This window comes from Sceloporus undulatus, chromosome 8 (assembly GCF_019175285.1).
Source record: "Sceloporus undulatus isolate JIND9_A2432 ecotype Alabama chromosome 8, SceUnd_v1.1, whole genome shotgun sequence".
Lineage (NCBI taxonomy): Eukaryota > Metazoa > Chordata > Lepidosauria > Squamata > Phrynosomatidae > Sceloporus > Sceloporus undulatus.
This window is the reverse complement of record NC_056529.1, coordinates 17,625,967-17,632,695: the sequence shown is the minus strand read 5'-3', so window position 1 is coordinate 17,632,695 and position 6,729 is coordinate 17,625,967. Positions and strand designations below refer to the sequence as shown.

General features: G+C 40.9%; 1 long non-coding RNA gene across 1 annotated transcript in view; it reads left to right on the top strand.

The window, feature by feature from the left end:
• Nucleotides 1-4,973, top strand: part of LOC121914146 — a 13,050-nt gene extending 8,077 nt beyond the window's left edge. Inside the window, exons 2-3 of the long non-coding RNA XR_006100475.1 lie at nucleotides 575-679; nucleotides 4,701-4,973. This is a non-coding gene — a long non-coding RNA (uncharacterized LOC121914146). The remainder of the gene's footprint in view (nucleotides 1-574; nucleotides 680-4,700) is intronic.
• The last annotated feature ends 1,756 nt before the right edge of the window (nucleotides 4,974-6,729 follow it).

Genomic DNA, 6,729 nt, shown 5'->3' with positions numbered 1-6,729 from the left:
TGTGGTCTTTTCAATGATAGGTAAAGCTAAAGGAATGATGCCAAGTTGTTTGAAAGAAAGAAAGAAAGAAAGAAAGAAAGAAAGAAAGAAAGCCAATTGTGCCTGGAGATGGCGGAAGGGATCAAGCTGTTTTCATTAAGAAATGCTTCACATTATAGCACCGTGCCAAAGAAATAGAATTGATCAGTTTCACAGTGTCTATTGAGCAAGGGACTATCATGACATTACTATAAAGGGAAGCTGGCAAAGTTACCATTGCACATTGAGACTGATGTACAATAGGTGCCCATGTGTAATAATAATAATAATTTATTTGTGTTTCCCCGCCTCTCCCAAAGGATCGAAGCGGGGTTACAGACTACTAAAATCAATACATACAATGCAATACAATACACTATAAAAACACAAAATGGTACATCTATACAAACATCAGTAAAATACAACAATCCAACATCCAGGGGTAAGACAGAATATCATTGTCGGCAGGCATATTGGTCATGTAGACATCACTCCTCGAAGGGGAACGCTTGGCAAAAGAGTACGGTTTTCAATCTCTTTTTAAATGTTTCCAAAGAGGTCATGAGACAGAGCTTCTCCGGAAGGCTGTTCCAGATCCACGGGGCCGTTATTGTAAAGGCCCTTTGAGAAGAGGAGACATATTTGGACGATGGAGTTTCCAGTAAGTTCTTCCCGGATGTTCTCAGTGTGTGGGGTGGCTCGTAGGGGGAGATGCGGTCCGGATTGATCTCACAATGCACCCTGGGTACTTGTGAGATCAATCTGGACGATGGCTAGGAACTGAATGTACATTGGTGGACCCCAATATGCATCAAGACACTGTCAAGGGAATGCTGATGCACATTGGTATAATCCAATGAGCAGTGGGACACATTTGTTAGTGCTGTGATATGCATCTGCCCAGTTTACTGGGATTCCACAGTGCCTCTGTTATATAGTATGTGCCATGTTAGGCAACTCAGAAGCTGTACAGACTGGCAATAAAGGCTGGCATCGGGGTGGTGTGGGGGTGTGGTGTCTGTACAATGCACCCCCTGATTCTGCCCCATGCTGCCATGATGCTATGCACCCCACCACATTCCCCACTGCACAGCGGGCAGCATCACAGTGCTCCTCTGGTGCTTTGTTCAGATGACGCAGCACCAAAGGAGTGCTGAAAACTGTGCCGGCGACTGCTATGGTGCTCTTTCCATGGTGCAAAAAGGAGCCGCTTTTTGTGGCTCCTCTTTGTGCCACAGAAAAACCAGATCAGGGCCATGGCGTGTAGTTGCTATGGCACTGATCCAGAGACGAAAGAGGTGGCTGAAGGCCACCCCTTAGGGGCAGTCTGTTCAGTCCCTTAGACCTAAATATAAAATCCTGGTCAGCTTTAATGTAATCTCCTATGCTTTCAACAATCCAGGAACCACCATAACCTTCAAACACTAGGATGGGACATTTTAACACCCAAGAGTCATGTTTTGTTTCAAAATCCCTACAGAATCAGGCCTACAAAATTTCCATAATTCCAGCCACCTCCACACAGCACAACCACACAACAAATCCATCAAATGCTTCTAATTTTAAAAGTCGATGGAACAAGGCAGCCGTTATTGTAGTTCTGCTCCAAAACCATTCTCACAAACGTGAGAACATTTGTTGATACCAGCTGGAAATATCTTCCCATCTTGCAGGTGAGGAGGAAACAAAAAATATCTGTGGTTTCTCATTCTTGGGCACGAGAACAAGACAAGTGAGGATTTACATTCCTAGCAAAAACACAGCTGCAAAACCAAACAGATAATCTGAAAGCAAAAGCGAGGCAACAGAACACCAGCGATGTGACAATAAAAAATGGGGAACAAGGAAGTACACAGAACTGAAATAATGGTAAAGCACGATGTAATAAAAGTTTATAAGTCCTGGGAAAGAAAAAGGAGCTATTTGTCTGATGCCAGAAAGGGATTAAACATGTCTATTTATGCAAAAGTACTGGCCAAACCAAGGTGTTAAATTTGGAGAGTCACAAGTTGTTACTGCCTTAAAGTCTATCAAGAGAGATTAAAATCTACCAGCCTCTTCCAAAGTTCTGTTTTAAACGCAGAATGTGACAAGGCTCCAAATGTCTGTCAGTGGAATTCTAATGTATGGTTATCCTACCTGCGAATAGCAAGATTTATTGCCAACGTGGCTGACATTAAACACAACAAAACAGATCAAGCCCCACGTATTTACGAGACAAACTAAAAACTGTTGGAGTCCTTTCAATAGGAAAACGTTTCTGCAAAGCTGCAGAGGAGACAGTATGAGGATGAAAACACAACAACAAAATCTACAAAACAGAGATATCTCTCTACGGCCAGCTATAGAGCACAAAATACATCATGCAAGTTTTCGAAGCTTCAATGGCTTCTTCACCAGGCCAAGATGTTACACGTCATACCCAAGAAGAAAGGCAATGATGTGAGAATCATAGGCCTACATTTTGTCTGAGATGTTGCTTCTGTTGTATTAGCATATCCTACACCCCTCCAGTTGAATACACAGTTTCATAATTAATATCTAGAGTTGGCCATGTTTCTGGGTCATGACAACCTGCGGAAAATTATACCTGCGTAGGAGTCATGTTGACTGGAGGACATACAGATACCTTGATAAAATGAAGGAAATGGGTTTCCTGAACATCTCGCTTCCCTGCAGGGCTCCATGCATTTCTGCGTACAATGGAAGCAAAGAGGGTCCCATCAAAAGGCAATCTGTGACCATACCCTTGACCCCACTTTATGATAATATTCCTGAACACCCCTTCTGCCTGAGAGTCCCTTAAGGGACTCTCAGATGTAATCAATATATTATCACTCAAGACCTAAAGCCACCAGTCACTCCAGAACCTTTTACCAGTCCCTTGGAAAAGCCATCAAGACCTTTGTCACACTGAATGTCACGCAACACACCCTTCAAGCATATGAAATGGGGGATAAATATCTGCCCCAGCCTTAGCGACATTGTTCACAGACCATGGCTCTGATCACAGACCAGGATCCCTCTGTGTAATCCTCAGACACAGACTGGGCCACTCTCTTCAGGATCAATAATTAACACCGTCTTTAATCCCTGACTTTTCTCTATCCAGTATTCCATACATTTCTTTCTGATAGCCTTGTATAACTGTTAAGATCTGTATGTCTGTATGCATCCTTGCACATTTCTAAATAAAACACGGTATTTACTGAAACTGGAGCACTCTCTACAGCTATGACTGGTACATATAGGTGAAAAGATCCTCGCAGTTACCCTCCACTCTCAGGCCTCCTTTGAGCTGTAATTTCCACAAATTTCACAGAGATGGTGGCATTATGGATGGGGACCCCCAACATCCCCCACCTTTTAGGGTGAGAGTTGTCTGTTAAGATGGTCTGGAGGGATTTCAATGAAGGCAGAAGGCACTCTGCATCTTGGCCATGTGGGCCACATGTTTACATCCCCATAGCCTTTTCCTTCATCTTGCTCTCTAGTTCTTTCTAGTTCTTCTTGTGTTGTTCATCATCAGTGGTACCTCCTCCAGCGCAAATCCCAGGACAATAGGATCCCAAGTAAAGAAACCCAAAATATATTGTAATATCCAATTGCAACAGTTATTTTGTAAAAGTGATTGTATGAACGTTGTTATGAAAACAACTCAACTGCCAGTGTCATCTATGGAGGAAGGGGTTTGATACACTGTCACCCTACACAAAACTCTCTGTATCACTGATTACAGATGAGTAGCTTGGTAGATAACTCCAGGCATCCATGCAAGAAGTCAAAATGCTTTGAGGTCTATGTACAGAGTCAGGCTGTACTCAGCCACCTACCCAACTTGATAGCAAGTGAGAATCAGTATATTTTGGTGACCATCACCCCATGTTTAGTCCCCAAACATATTAACAAGCTGAAGCAAAGCACACCCTGGTGCAGCCTTAATAAATTGCATGCGGTTGAACTTTAGCTCAATTCACACACCAAGTTAAACTTTAATCACTTGCCATTTATCAAGGGTGGCTATTAATGCCATCTTTTATCAGCTTCTGGGCACGCAATGATCAATGCATGTCTTAATGCTGAGGCAATTAGCAGAATACATCTCTTCATTTGTACATGTCCCCACAACATCCCATTGGTCACTGAGTCATAGATGTACATGGTGTTTCTCTCTCTCTCTGTGTGTGTGTGGTAGGAGTAGAAGGAAAGAATAAGATATATATATTATATAAGATATATATATAAATAACGTCAAAACCAATTAAAATGTTACACGAAGCCCTCTCGCTTCTTCCTATTGAGATAAATTCATTCCTCCATTGAATACAATTGTGAGTGCCCTGCTAGAACTGCAGTATTTTGGGTACCAATAGTCTTGGCTTTACAGCATATCCTCTATGTTTGCAGGAAAGTGGCAATATCAAAGGTGATGCAAGAAACACACACACACACTGTTTCTGGGACAGTAGATCCACTTGGGACTGGATCCTTTCAGTCTCTAGCTAGCTGTCTAACCAAAGCCTACTAGGGCAAACCCAGACTTTCTTGTCCTTTGTTCCTTTATGAACACCTGATGAAATCCATCCTGAGCCACTTTGATAAAGGCTCCTGCATAATGCCCACTGAGAAAGTACAGTCTCTGCTCATTTCACGTCTTATCTGTTTTATTTTGCTTCTTCCAGACTTGAAAAACCAGCCCGTCTGATAAGAGGAAAGTGTTGTGCGGTGAAAGCTGAGCTTTGTCTTCTGTCCTTTTGGAGCCACAAGGAAAGAATGGGGACTCAGTTGCCTCATGTTTACAGGAGCTTTCAGATATTGTATTTTCAATGTTTAAACTACATTCCTTGCCAGATACGAAAACACAGATCCTCAGCGGGGGTGGCGTCTCCATTTCATACGACTTGTTTTGCAATTTGCAAACAAACCCACCTTTAATTTTGTATGCTTTCCATGCATCGGAGATCCAATATTACTGACAGCAATGGTAATTGTAAAATGCAAAATGAACTGCCACACAAGTGTTTAAACTTCGTTGTCTTCTTTTCTCTAAGTAACTACTTACTCTTTGTTTTCCCAGAGCTGCAACTTACTTCTGGGAGTAGTAGTCCCATAAAGGAAGTTTTCCAAGCTCTGCATGACTGTCATATCTGTGATGGAAGACATACATCAGCAGATCACATTAGTGCACAGGCATTTACAAGTGGATTAGGCCAACCCCTCAACCTTGATGTGTAAATAGTTTGATTTCTCTAATGGAAGGTCAAGGAAACTGTTACCAAAGTTGCATTTATAATGCAGAATGAAGGCACTTTGACACCACTTTTTTAAAAATATATCCTTTATTAGAATTTCAAGTGTAAAATAAAATGAAATGAAATGACAAATACATGAAAAAGTAAACAAAAAATAAGCCAAAACCCTAAGACAAAGACATTCATAAAATATCATCCATCGCACCACACAATCCTCGCACATCATCTGCCCTATTACACTCAACTTGCATTCTATGCTTCCATGGAAAACTGCTGTAGTATCTCCATATCTTAAAACAAATATTATACTTACTCTTAGCTTATATTTATACTAATCCATATGGTTAATTCTTATCATAGCAAAAATTGTAGTTTTGACCATTAGATTATGTTTTATCTAAATTCTACAAAATACTTAATTTTCAGCTTCGCTGACTGTATATAACTAACCTCTTTACTTATACCCCTCTATTCTATCTATCAACCTTAGTTATTACTCTAATGATACAATAAACATATTTTCTTTTCCTTCCGACTGCACATGTTGTTTCCAAGAATCCCAGTCTCTAAAAAGAAACCGAATCACACTTGCCAAGAAAGCTCCACGATAAGCTGGAACCAACTTGAAGACACACAACAACAACAACAAACTTTCTCTGCAGCAAAATAACATAGGGCTATCATGCTTTAGAGGCAACAACCCACTTCTTCAGGGCCTGCTGTTCAGTTACTATCCATGAAAATCTATGCCAAAAATACTTGTTCGCTTTTAAGGTGCCAGTAGACTTTTCTGTTCTGTTATTTGTCGTGTGGAAATTGCCATTTTCAGTGCAAGAAGAAGAAGAAAAATCTACATCCATCGTTTTATTTTATTTTATTTGGCGCAGAATAAGTCCTGAACTGTGAAGATGTACATATGTCCAATAACCAAGGTCTCCTGACACTCAAGAAAACAATTTTTTGAACTTTACTCAACTATTTTTGAATGCTTTCCATCCCTACAGCAGACTAACATAAGGTCTCCCTCCAGATTATCTCCCAAATAAACTCTGCACAATTATATATATATATATATATATAATTATATCTATATATTATTGCAGAGTTTTATTTGGGGAATAATATATATATATATAACCAAGAGCTCAGGAAAGACGTGACAGATGGGCCAGAAACCGGAGCTGAGGGATTGTCCTTGGGCTCTCTGAAATTTCTGGAACCAATCTTGCATTTCGTTCTCCTTTGTTTCACTGGCTTTGCAGAGTAATTGCTATGAAGCAGTCCCAGGCGATGTTCAGAAAATGCATGCACTGGATTGGGCTGGATTTTCCAGCTGAGTGGAACAGATGAAGTAACACCTTCCCAAGGGTGGGTCTGAGCCTCAGGCTAAACCAGTCTTCTCCATGTTCCATAATTGATCTGGAAGAGAAGGACAACATGTACCCCATATGCATGCTGC